The 13,914-nt window shown below is 49.0% G+C and overlaps 1 long non-coding RNA gene across 1 annotated transcript in view; it reads right to left on the bottom strand.

The window, feature by feature from the left end:
• Nucleotides 1-1,434: 1,434 nt before the first annotated feature.
• The window catches only part of LOC136624818 (uncharacterized), a 31,871-nt gene continuing 19,391 nt past the window's right edge, over nucleotides 1,435-13,914 (bottom strand). Inside the window, exons 2-3 of the long non-coding RNA XR_010792449.1 lie at nucleotides 9,850-9,922; nucleotides 1,435-1,527 (exon numbers count right to left, since the gene is read on the bottom strand). This is a non-coding gene — a long non-coding RNA (uncharacterized lncRNA). The remainder of the gene's footprint in view (nucleotides 1,528-9,849; nucleotides 9,923-13,914) is intronic.

Genomic DNA, 13,914 nt, shown 5'->3' with positions numbered 1-13,914 from the left:
ACATTAACCAAAGCGATTAATGGGTTTCACCTGCCCTCTTGGTTGGGCATGGGCAATTTTTCTGAGGTACATTAGTACTGTTGGTACACCAATTTTTGGGGGCCCTCGCCTACAGTGTAATCCAATTAATTTTTTGCCCACCTGCATTACAGCTGACGTTACATCAGCTGTGATGGGCAATGCAATGGGATATATTTATGTACCGCCGGTGGCTTCCTGGCACCCACCCATGCTGTGGGTCCACAGGGAGTTGTAACTGCATGTGTCCACTTCTGAAGAACCCAGTCTGACTGGGGCATGCAGTGTGGGCCGAAGCCCACCTGCATTTAATCGGACGTTACCTCAGCTGTGATGGGCACTGCAATGGGATACATTTATGTACAGCCGGTGGGTTCCAGGGAGCCACCCATGCTGTGGGTGCACACGGAATTCCCATTGCGGAGTTGTACCTGCCTGTGACTATTTATAAAAAAACGCGGTCTGACTGGGGCATGCAGACACCTTGACAGAATGAATAGTGTATGGCACATAGGTTCCCCATTGCTATGCCCACGTGTGCAGCTCCTGATGGCGGTGGCACAGGATTATATTTCTCATTGCTTCTGTACAGCATTGTGGGCTATCGCCCCGCCCCTTTTAAAGAGGGTCACTGCCTAGCCGTGCCAACCCTCTGCAGTGTGTGCCTGCGGTTCCTCCTCATGGTAGACGCACTTATAAATAGACATGAGGGTGGTGTGGCATGAGTGCAGCTGAAAGCTGCACAGGGACACTTTGGTGTGCGCTGTGTACCCTTTGTCGTGCGGGGGGGTTGGGCAGAATGTAACCCAGGAGAAGTGGCAGCGGAGTGTCATGCAGGCAGTGATTGTGCTTTGTTGGAGGTAGTGTGGTGCTTAGCTAAGGTATGCATTGCTAATGAGGGCTTTTCAGAAGTAAAAGTTGTTGGGAGGGGGGGGGCACTCTTGCCGCTATTGTGGCTTAATAGTGGGACCTGGGAACTTGAGATGCAGCCCAACATGTAGCCCCTTGCCTGCCCTATCCGTTGCTGTGTCGTTCCCATCACTTTCTTGAATTGCCCATATTTTCACAAATGAAAACCTTAGCAAGCATCGGCGATATACAAAAATGCTTGGGTCGCCCATTGACTTCAATGGGGTTCGTTACTCGAAACGAACCATCGAGCATCGCGATAATTTCGTACCGAGCAACGAGCATTTTGGTGCTCGCTCATCTCTAGTGACATCACAGAGAGTTACTGGAAGGGCTTTTCTTAAAGGCGCAGTATCATCATTAAGTAGAATCCTTTCCCAGACCAGTGTCACATGAAGTCTCTTCACAAATATCATGTTTTTTTTTTTATTTTGACAAAAAATGCCATGTCTATTTGTTAGCTATAGGTCAATATGGAACATGAAATGCGCTACAAACATGGCATGTTTTTTGTGGTTTTTCATAACTTTTGGTAAATTTTTGGAGTCCATGGCATTCTGCAGGTGAGATGTTTCTTCTGTCGTTTTCCTCCAGGCTTCTCTGTAACAAATGAAATAGTAGAAATAAAAAGATGTGCGTTCAGAAAAAGCGCCACCAAAAAGCACTTCGAAAAAAAAAGGTCTAGGAAATCCGTGGTGTTTTTTTATAACCCTAAAGACGCGATACACACAGTCAATCTTGGAGGAAGCTCGTATTTACTTTCGGTGGACAATAAATTCTTAAGGCCGCTCTCACACTTTCATTGAGTTAAACGCCGCTCAAAACTGCGGCATTTTACCAAGATTTTGAGCGGCATTCTTGAATGCATGGTGCAAAGCTTTACAGCACTTTTTAACACACCCCATCACTGTGATGGGTGATGAGCTACGTTAAAAACCGCGAAAACACTGATGAACAGTACAAACAGTACTGGTCTGCGAGGCCTAATGGAAATCAATAGCGGTGTTGTACTGTGGTTAGCACGGTGCTAAGAACGGCACACTAATCACTGTGCTCAGAATGCCGCACTAATCGTGGTAAAAAGTGTCGAGTGTGAGCCCGGCCTAACACTTGCATGCCAAATTGCCGGATATTTCTGTCCCCGTCCACCTGAGAAAGTTTTCAAAATTGACTATAAATGCCCTGTTCCATAAATTTGCATGAGCCTCGCCTCCTTGTGGTCTTGTTTGCCTTTGCTCATGGGTGCGTTTTTATTGTGTATTACACATGCGATGCACGGCCACATGACACACGGTGAAGTCAATTTCACTGATCCATTCACATTAGCGTGTAAACACTGCGTGTAGATACCTGCGAGAAATAGATCACAGCATGGTCTTTCTCTCGGCGTATCATGCAGCACGCGCCCTCTACTTTTCTATGTGCAGCGTATCAGGATCTGGTTTCTTTAAGGTTCTAAATCAAGGATTGTCATGTGAGCCCTGAACTTCCTCCCCCAGTGTCAAATGCTATCCTCCAGTGTGTTTACTGCTAGGAGCCACATGGTTACATTATAAGGCCTTAGTCACACGGGCGTTTTTTGCCGCGATTTGCAGATCGCATGACGGATACGCATCCGCAAATCGCGTGACCGGGGCCGAAAAATCCCCCGAAAAAACTGCTCCTAGCCACATTTCAATAGAAACGGGCCGGAGCTGTCCAGCGCATTGAATTCAATGGAGCCGGCAATACAGCCGGCTCCATTGAAAGCAATGCGCTGCGGGCGATCGCGGGATGAATTGTCGGGAAGGGCTTAAATATATAAGCCCTTCCCTGCAATTCATCCAGAAATGTGTAAAAATAAAAAAAATATATATACTCACCTTGTCCCGGCAGACGGAGTTCAGAGCAGCCGGCCTGCAGTGGGTGTGAGTGAGAGCTGTCCCTGTGTCAGAACCGGCAACTCTCGGGGCCGCCGTGCCCGCACCACCGGTCCGGCCACCCGGGGTACAGGAGCACGGCGCAGAGGTACCCCGGTTCTTGTGATCTCCCCGGGCCGCTGTAAGACTGGTCGCCGCCGGGTTGCTAGGGAGGCAGCTGGTGCTTCTAGTCGCTTGACTACCAGGCTGGCTTCCCTGGTAACTGTCTGTGCAGTGAGACTGGGGGCGTGCCCCCAGCACCGCCCTGATTAGCCCTGCTGCTGTCAGGCTCCCCGCCCCAATCAGCTTCTGGGGCGGGAGCGCTGACAGCATTTAAATAGGTGTGTTTTCCTCTCAGGCCTTGCCAGTGTTAGTTTGGTCTTCCAGCTGCACCCGCGTATTCTTTTGACTCCTGTTTGTGACCCCGGCTTTCTTGACCTCTGCTTTTGGACCTTGACTACGTTTTTGCCTGACCCCCCTGTACTGCGTACCCTCCTGTCGCCGACCCGGATTGTCTGACCGTTCTACCGTTGTTTGTCTTCAGTGTCTGTTTGTCTTCCCGTGTCCCGCTTCCCTAGTGAGGGTAGGGACCGCCGCCCAGTTGTCGCCCTGGGGGTTAGCCCAGGGGGGCAAGTAGGCAGGGACAGGGGTTGCGGGATATATCAGGGACCCCCATATCCCGGACACTGTCCTGACAGTAACACTGGCCGAAGGTAGGTCAGACTCGTGCATCCGCCCGGCTACTTTGAATCCCTCGATGGAGGCCGTGGCTGCGTTAGCGAACCAGGTCCAGGTCCTTACTAACCTTGTCCAGGACCTAACCGCCCGCATGCAGCTACAGGAACAAGTGGCGGCTGCAGGTCCCATGCAGCCCCCTTCCGCTCCCGGGACTATGTCAGAACCCCGAGCCACGCTGCCGGACTGCTTCTCTGGAGAGAGAGGTCAGTTCTTTGCATTTAGAGAGAGCTGCAAGCTCTACTTTGATCTCCGACCCCACTCCTCTGGTACTGAATATCAGAAAGTGGGAATTGTAATTACCCGCCTGAGGGGGGACCCCCAAAATTGGGCTTTCTCGCTACCAGCAGGCTCTCCAGCCCGACTATCCCTTGACGCCTTTTTTTCCGCCCTGGGTCAAATTTATGACGAACCCGACCGGGCGGGCTACGCAGTCTCCAAACTTCGGGCCCTGCGCCAGGGTTGTAAAATGGCGGAGGACTACTGTTCCCAATTCCGTCAACATTGTACGGAATCCGGGTGGAACGATGCCGCCCTAAAAGACTTATTTTTGACCGGTCTGTCTGAGGGTCTCAAGGACCTACTTGTGGCCCACCCAGAGCCTAGAACCCTGGAGCAAGCCATGACGCTTGCTATTCGGGCCGACCGACGTTTGAGGGGCCGACACGCCGCTCGGGCCACTCCACTCCCCACGCCCACTTCTTCTACTGACCTGACTCTCTCACTTCCCACCACCGAGCCCATGGAACTGGGAGCCATGAACCCCAAGCAGCGACGGGAATATCGCCTGAAGAAGAATCTTTGCTTCTACTGTGGGGAGCCGGGTCACCGCATTGCCACCTGCACTAAGAAGCCACGGCAGGAAAACTCCCGCTCCTAGGCAGTTGTCGGGAGGACTGTCTAGGAGCTAAGGTACTCCCTGTGTTATCCAAAATGTTATTGCCTTGCACCCTAGAATTTCATGCTTTCCACCGTACTGGGCAAGCCTTTGTTGATTCTGGGGCTGCGGCGAATTTCGTTAACTTTAATTTCGTTGCTCAACTGTCCGGGGTTTTTTTACGTTTAGAGACCCCGATTCTGGTTTCAGGAGTGGACTCCACCCCATTGCAAGCAGGGGTGGTTCATCTGGTTACCCCTGAAGTAAGGTTTACGATAGGAGCCTTACACGTGGAAACCTGCACCTTTCTAGTGATGAGAGATTTGTCTGTGGATGTCGTCCTAGGCCTCCCCTGGCTCCGGGAGCACAACCCGGTAGTAAATTGGGACACGTTGGAACTGGTAAAGTGGGGTCCCCGCTGTGCCAACCACCTTTGTGCGGTGAAGGTGGGAATCTCCACCTGCGAGGGGACCCCCCTACCAGATTACCTCTCCGAGTTTTCTGACGTGTTCTCCAAACAATTATCTGAAGCTCTGCCCCCTCATAGGGAATGGGACTGTAAAATAGACTTGATTCCTGGGGCCAAACTTCCTAAGGGCCGCATTTATAACGTTACGGTTCCTGAGAGAGAATCCATGAGGGACTATATCCAGGACAGCCTGGCCAAGGGGCACATCCGGCCCTCAGAATCCCCGGTGGGTGCCGGGTTTTTCTTCGTTGAGAAGAAGGATGGGGGCCTCCGGCCCTGTATTGACTATAGAGAGCTAAACAAAATCACAGTACGAAACCAGTATGCCCTTCCACTCATTCCTGACCTCCTCAACCAGGTCGCTGGTGCCCGATGGTTTTCTAAACTTGATCTCAGGGGAGCATACAACCTCATCCGCATTCGGGAGGGGGATGAGTGGAAAACCGCCTTCAATACGCCCCTCGGGCATTTTGAATACCTAGTTATGCCTTTTGGATTGTGTAACGCCCCCGCCATTTTTCAGGGGTACATGAACTCAGTGTTTCAGGATATCATGGGGGTGTTCGTGGTTGTATATCTAGACGACATTTTGATTTTTTCCTCCGACTTGCCAAGTCACCATACTCACGTTCAGACTGTACTAGCTCGACTCAGACATAACAAGCTGTTTGCTAAACTCGAGAAATGTGTGTTCGGGGTACAAAAGATATCATTTTTGGGGTATATCATCACGCCATGCGACTTCCAGATGGATCCTGAAAAGGTGAAAGCCATCACGGAGTGGGCCCAGCCAGGGTCGTTGAAAGCCCTTCAACGCTTCCTCGGCTTCGCCAACTACTATCGCAAATTCATCAAAGACTTCTCCGTGGTGGCTAAACCTCTAACGGACCTCACCAGAAAGGGGGCAGATGTGAGGACCTGGTCTTCTGAGGCTCTGAGGGCCTTCGATACCCTAAAGGCGGCGTTCTCTTCTGCACCTGTCCTAGTACAACCAGATCTGTCCAGCCCTTTTTTGGTGGAAGTAGATGCCTCTGAGTTTGGTGTGGGAGCGGTACTGTCCCAAGGTCCCTCCACTCTCACCAACCTTAGACCGTGTGCCTATTTTTCTAGGAAGTTTTCTTCCACCGAACGGAACTATGATATAGGCAACCGGGAATTGCTGGCGATTAAGTGGGCTTTCGAAGAGTGGAGGCATTTTTTGGAAGGAGCCCATCACCAGATCACGGTACTCACAGACCATAAAAACCTCACCTATCTAGATTCCGCTAAGAGGTTAAATGCTCGGCAAGCCCGCTGGGCCTTGTTCTTCTCTCGGTTCAATTTTGTTGTTACCTATAGACCCGGTTCTAAGAATGTCAAGGCTGATGCCCTGTCTAGGAGCTTTGGTTCTCCGGAACCTGCCGAGCCGGAGCCTGAGAGCATTCTCTCCCCTGGGGTGGTCCTCGCTGCTGTCTCCTCCGACCTTTCACCTCTCATTCACGCCGCTCAACAATCTGCTCCTGAAGCCCTTCCGGAAGGCAAATTATTTGTCCCATTGTCACTGAGATTGAAAGTGTTAGAGGAGACACACGCTTCTGTCCTAGCTGGACACCCCGGCATCAGGGGTACGCTGGAGTTAGTATCCAGACTCTATTGGTGGCCGCACATGGCCAAGGAGGTACGGGTATTTGTGTCCGCGTGCCCGGTTTGCGCAAGGGGGAAGAATCTCAGGAGACGTCCTGAGGGTCCTCTTCTTCCCTTGCCCATTCCGTCCAGGCCATGGTCCCATTTGTCCATGGATTTTATTACTGATCTGCCATCCTCGCTGGGGAATACGGTCATCTGGGTAATAGTAGACCGTTTCTCTAAAATGTCACATTTTGTTCCGCTTTGCAAGTTGCCTAACGCCAAACTTCTGTCTGAAATGTTCATCAAGGAGATTGTTCGGTTACATGGGATCCCCGAGGACATTGTGTCAGATAGAGGGGTTCAGTTCGTCGCTCGCTTCTGGCGAGCCTTCTGTAAAAATCTAAACGTAAATTTGTCCTTCTCCTCCGCTTTCCATCCCGAGAGTAACGGACAAACGGAACGAATGAACCAAGAACTTATCCAGTATCTGCGACTGTTTGTCTCTGATAACCAGTATCAGTGGGCCAACTACTTACCTCTCGCCGAATTTGCTATCAACAACCATGTTAACTCGTCGACCCAATTGTCACCTTTTTTTTGTAACTATGGGTTTCATCCCCGGTTCTCGCTTTCCACTCCTGTGGTCTCGAACAATCCGGCCGCCGACATATCCTCTGAGGAACTGTGCACAGTTTGGGCCCAGGTTCGTAAGAACCTTCAGGGTTCCCAAGAGAAACTGCGTAAATACGCAAATAAAAGATGTACCATCTCTGCACCTTTTGTAGTCGGGGAGCAAGTTTTGTTGTCTTCCAAGAATCTGAGACTCAAGGTTCCCTCCCTGAAACTTGCTCCTCGGTTCATTGGCCCATTTACTGTTTCTCAGGTCATCAACCCGGTGTCATATAAGTTGGCACTTCCTGACCCCTGGAAGGTCCACAAGGTTTTTCACAAAAGCTTACTTAAGAAGTATGTGACTCCAGTTCTACCCACCCAGAACCCGCCTCCTCCTTCTCTGGTACAGGGGGAACTGGAGTATGAAGTAGAAAGGCTGGTGGATGCCCGACGGGTTAGAGGTGTGCTGCAGTACCTGGTCCACTGGAGAGGATTTGGCCCTGAGGATAGGACGTGGGTCCCTGCCAGGGACGTTCATGCGCCACGCCTAGTCCAGGCATTCCACAGGGCTTTCCCGCTTAAGCCCGCACCTGGCCATGGGGGTCCGGTGTCCCCCCGTAGAAGGGGGGGTACTGTCAGAACCGGCAACTCTCGGGGCCGCCGTGCCCGCACCACCGGTCCGGCCACCCGGGGTACAGGAGCACGGCGCAGAGGTACCCCGGTTCTTGTGATCTCCCCGGGCCGCTGTAAGACTGGTCGCCGCCGGGTTGCTAGGGAGGCAGCTGGTGCTTCTAGTCGCTTGACTACCAGGCTGGCTTCCCTGGTAACTGTCTGTGCAGTGAGACTGGGGGCGTGCCCCCAGCACCGCCCTGATTAGCCCTGCTGCTGTCAGGCTCCCCGCCCCAATCAGCTTCTGGGGCGGGAGCGCTGACAGCATTTAAATAGGTGTGTTTTCCTCTCAGGCCTTGCCAGTGTTAGTTTGGTCTTCCAGCTGCACCCGCGTATTCTTTTGACTCCTGTTTGTGACCCCGGCTTTCTTGACCTCTGCTTTTGGACCTTGACTACGTTTTTGCCTGACCCCCCTGTACTGCGTACCCTCCTGTTGCCGACCCGGATTGTCTGACCGTTCTACCGTTGTTTGTCTTCAGTGTCTGTTTGTCTTCCCGTGTCCCGCTTCCCTAGTGAGGGTAGGGACCGCCGCCCAGTTGTCGCCCAGGGGGGCAAGTAGGCAGGGACAGGGGTTGCGGGATATATCAGGGACCCCCATATCCCGGACACTGTCCTGACACCCTGATTGGCTCAGCGCTGAGCTGATCGGATCCATCAGGGCAGCTGAGCATACTCCCCTGCCTTGTCCATGGTGTCCTGCGGTGAACTGGTCCTCTGGGACCTGTCATCATGGGGTCTTTCTCAAGCATGAGAAAGACCCCATGAGGGTCGAAACGTAGCATGCTCTTGGAGGAATAAATTATTTATTTTTGCATTACGCCCTGGATGCTGCCACAAACCTTTTTGTGAGATACTGTGATATATTTTGGGGGGTTTTTGTGAGGCTCTGACCCCCACATTGCTGGCGTGCACCCGTTGGACTTATTAGTCCCCTTTTCGGTTTGGTTTGAAGAACCCTGAGGTGTGCTGCGAGTTAAACCCGTGTGGATTGCGCCTCTGGGACCTGTCGCCACTCTTCTGCGCATGCACGCCAGACGGATGACATCACGCGCATGCGCAGAAGGCCGGGAGCCTCGGTGAATTTAAAACCTCCTAGCTCCCGACTCCTGAAGGTAGGAACCTGGAGATGTCACCGGGGACCGCGGACCTGTGATCCCTGCTATCCAATGTAAACGAAAAAGTTTAAAAAACTTTTTAAAAAGTTTGTTTCACCTGCCCTCATGGATCAGATCCATAGGGGAGGTAAAAATACTCACCCCAGGTCCTCCGTGATGTTCCGGTGTCCAGGGACCTGAAGTCCCCTTCTGCACATGCACGCCCAAGGTCATTTATCGGGCACGTGCACAGAGGGGCTCGTGCCCCAGGAAATTCAAAATCCCTCTGCTCCTGGCTACCATGTTTAGATGTCTTAGAGATGTCACCGGGGACGTGATCACTGTTATCCAATGGATAACAGTAATTTATGAAGTAAAACAAAAGTGTAAAAAAAAAGTTTGAAAAAGTTAAAAAAAAGTTTAAAAAGCTTATATTTCAGCTCCCCTCACGAATCATATCCATGAGAGAGGGTGAAGTTATGTACCTAAGGCCCTGGATTTATCCACAGATCGTACCCCAGCTTCTGCGCACGCGCCCGTCGCCATTATATGGCAGACAGATGTGCAAAGCCGCAGAGCTTGTTGAGCGCCTTCTGTGTGAGACTGCCACACCTCAAAAAGATTACAAAGCCTTACAGAGCGCTACTTTTTATACCCCATCCCTGCCGCTAAGGTCAAGAAGTACCCCCCAAAAAGCATGAGAGGAGAGGGGTTACCCGATTTTATTGACCCATGTGCCCACCCCAACCAGCCTCCGTAATTACCCCTGTCTTCGCAAATACCACACAGTTCACATATTACTTTTATCTAAGATTCGAGGAACGCCAAAAAGGCACGGGGGATGGGGGGGATTATTTTTAGGGAGTCAATTTTTATTCCGTACAAGTGAGCAATGGGGCCTGAAATTTATTCAGTTGTGCCCTGCAATCCAACGAGTGTTCCCTCCATTATAGACCTTACCATGGGTATGTTTCTGAACACGGGTCAAACAGAGGGATCCATTTTGGGGTGAACGTCTTCATTCATATGTGTGCTGTACAAAAAAAAAGTGTTTTTAAATTGACACAATTACCGAAAAAATGAAAATTATAATTTTTTCCTACTGCTTTGCTTAGATTTATTCAAAAATTGTAGGGTGAAAATACACAGTACACCCTTAGATGAATTCGTTAAGGGGTCTAGCTTTCAAAATGGAATCATTTGTTGGAGTTCTCTGTCATTTTGGCCGCTCAAGGGCTCTACAAGTGGGCGATGGGGCCTAAATCATCTTCATGCAAAATTTCTGTTCTGAAAGTCACCGACTACTCCTTTCATTTTGGGCCCCGTTGTGCATCCAGACATAAGATTAAGGCACAGTGAGTATGTCTCTGAACACAGGAGAAACAGGGGTATCCATTTTGGGGTGTAAGTCTTCCTTCATATGTGTGCTGTACAAAAAAAGCTGTTTTTAAAATGGACAGAATTGCCCAAAAAACGAAAATTGCAATTTTTTCCTTCTGCTTCGCTTAAATTCATTCAAAAACTGTGAGGTCAAAATGGGCAGTATACCCCTAGATGAATTCGGTAAGGGGTCTAGTTTTTAAAATGGGGTCACTTGTTGGGGTTCGCTCAAGAGCTCTACAAGAGTGCTATGGGGCATAAAAGGCTTTCAAGCAAAATTTCTGTTCTAAAAGACACTGACTACTCTTTCATTTTGGGCCCCGTTATGCATCCAGACATAAGATTAGGGCCACAATGGGTAGGTTTCTGAAAACAGGACAAACAGGGGTATCAATTTTGGGGTTGTCAATTCACATTTTCATGTGCACTATAGGAAAAAAATATGTCTTTAAAATGACATATTTGCAAAAATATGAATGCCTTTTTTTCCCTCTAAATTGAATAAATTCCTGAAAAAAAACCCTGTGGGGTCAAAATACTCATGACCCCCTCAGTGAATACATTAAGGGGTGTAGTTCTTTAAATAGGGTCATTTGTTGGTGTATATATCATTCTAACAGCTATGAGTCTCTCTGCCTCTCTCTCACCTCCGGCTGTTTGCAATGAAAGAGGGCGGGACGGGGGTGGAACTAAGCTACCGCCCCTTCACCTTGTCTGCAGCCAGCAATGGGAGGGGGCTTAACTCCACCCCCATCCAGCCTTCTCCCATTGCAAACAGCTGGAGGGGAGGAGAGAGGCAGACAGGCAGCGAGGGGGAGGGAAGGGGGAAGACAGCTCATATTGTAGCGTATATCAGCCGCCCATAAAAACAGCGGCCGATATACACTCCTGTGATAAAAAGCCCTTAGGCCGGGCTCACAAGAACATATCTGGCAGCGTGCAATGACATTGTGTACTGGCTGCGTGCTGACCATAGCAATGTACTATAGTGACGTGTATGCAGGTGTAATATGTGCCCAGATAGAACATGCTGTTCATTACATTGTATATTAATTATGAGGACATAAAAATGGATCCACACATAGAGATTAGAGTAATTAAAATAGATAAACTTTATTACAAAACAATATAGTAGTTAAAAACATATATATAGTGGGAAAAAATGAGTATCTGGATTGCAGGAACAGAAATTAAACAATAGAATAAAAATATATTCAATTGTATAAATAGGATTCCAATAAATACAATAGTGGATCTACTGAGTCATATATAATACAAGCCAGACAAACAAGACAATAAATTAAGACTGTCAGATCACACAAAATATAAATGCAAAGCTGTTACCACATCCTAGTCAAGACCTGTATCCTGAACCCCAATGCATATTTTGCATCTGCTTTCTCAAAGGGCCCCTTTGAGAAAGCATTGGGATGCAGGCATTGAGATATAAGCCCTTCCCTGTAAATCATCCCTGCCGGGAATTCAATGAATGGTTGAGCGCTGCCTGTGATTGGCTGAGTGCTGTGACCAATTACAGGCAGCACTCAGCTGTCATTCAATTATTGGTTGAGTGCTGCCTGTGATTGGCTATGCGCTCAGCCAATCAGACACAGCCCTTTAAGGATACGGGGATTATTAAATCTCTAGCAGAAGAAGCTGCAAAAGAACAGAAATGTGTCGGGGAGCCAGCGCCTGACAGAAGCGAAGGGATTCTTTTTTTTTTTTTTAACAGCTAGGAATGATTTTGAGGAGAGGGATTATATTTCAAGCCCTTCCCTGAAAATCACTGCGGCGGTCGTCTGCATCTCATTGAAAGCAACGGGATGGCATTGCGGTCCTTTGCCACAGCTGTCACAGCTGTGTCAGGGGATTCCTTTATACCTGTGGAGAGTCCCCTTGTCACTGAACACTGGCAGTGCTGTCACAGTGTTCCGAAATGCAGAGACTCCCTGTGGGGAATCTTTCCACGCAGCACAGAGCTTCCCGATGCACAGATGTCCTATCTTTTGCAGGTGCGAGTATTTTGCACCTGTAAAGGACGGACATGTGAACACACCATAGGAAACCAATAGTTCTATCAGACGCACTTATTTTTGCGCACATAGGCGCACAAAAAAATCACTCGTCTGACTTTGCCCTCAGACCCTTTTTTTCCCCCAAGTCAGTGTGTCTTATTAAGCAAGCGTACCGGAATTCAATCTGGATGGAACTATTGTAGGATCGCATTCCAACAACTGGGCAGGTTAGCAGTTCTCTATCTTCTCTGCACTGCCGCCTGTACATACCGCTGATTGGTGGTGTGCGTTGGCAGGAAGAGGCATTTTTCAGTAGGATAATGTTTGGCCGAAACAAGGGGACCACAGGAAGCCCCCACAACACTGTCACACTTTTGTGGCCGCCCAGTCACCAGATTTATCACCAAAAGAAAATAAATGGGACCATCTGGGATGCTAACTTCTACATCTTGCATGGAATAGACAACCTATTCCACATATGTTATTCGGGAATTCAGAGTTAAATCCATTCAGAATCTCTTAGCCAGAGCGGTGAGCTGCAAAGAGCATCCCAGCTTTGGAGGATCTGCCCTGCTTTAAACAGACGACCCATTGTTTTGAAAGCGTCTCTTTAAAGGGATAATCCGGAGACTAGGCAAAATTCTCCTAACGGTTCCACTTATTGCCATTATTCCAAACATCCATCTAAATTGTCAAACTGAACTTTAGTAGCTTTTTTTGCTGCCTTGTGCTACCACTGCTAGCTTCAGATTAACACATTGTTATGTACAATGGGAGGAGGACTGCAAAAACCACATCCCCCACAATGCCCCATTGTTAGTTACCGATGTGGGCATTCACAACTGTACAAACTGGGTCAACAATACAGAATTTGAAGGCACTGAGCAGCCTGACCAGTAACAGCGGCGCGTACAGGTCGTAACTACTGATTACCAATGGAGAACCAAGTTGGGGGGAGACCACGGGTAAAGGAATATCTCTGACACTTTGTAAAACAAGGTATAACATTATATTGCACAATTTTCTGTTATCACCTTATGAAGCATATAACTTTCACTTTGAATCACGGGAATACCTCTTTAAGCATTACACAGTGCCCAATCACCCAAAATTACCTATCATTTTTATGTAAAAAAATCACCAGCCCTTCCCCCATCAATAAAGACTTGAACAAATTTGAAAGTCTCCGTTGGTCTGTGTCCTTGCTGCCTTCTCTGAGACCGTCGTTCGGCACTTCTGCCTTTCAATGGTTACCAATCAATTGATTCTTTATTAACGTAGTAAATAGCGAATTAGTTAGGACATGAGATTTCAAGGTAATTTATGAGAATTCATGGTCCGAGAGAGTCTTAGGCTGCGGGGGTTAACGGTATGGCCACAGGGCTCTTCGAGATGGACACGAAACATGGCGGACAACAAGAGACAGAACTGCCTGGCTGACTTTCTTGTAAAATTTGCAAAATTGCGGAGTGGTGAGCTGCCCTTACCCGATCTCAAGGTATATACAGCTACTAGCTGATATACCCGGCTTCACCCAAGTTAATTTGGTACTGGCGTTTATCTGGTGTTCACACGGAAAATCTTATGAAGTCGTGGTTACTTTAGAGATACCGAGGAAAAGCATATGTTC

Source organism: Eleutherodactylus coqui, chromosome 4 (assembly GCF_035609145.1).
Source record: "Eleutherodactylus coqui strain aEleCoq1 chromosome 4, aEleCoq1.hap1, whole genome shotgun sequence".
NCBI lineage: Eukaryota > Metazoa > Chordata > Amphibia > Anura > Eleutherodactylidae > Eleutherodactylus > Eleutherodactylus coqui.
Note: the sequence above shows the minus strand (reverse complement) of the source record. Positions and strands in the feature narration are given on the sequence as shown.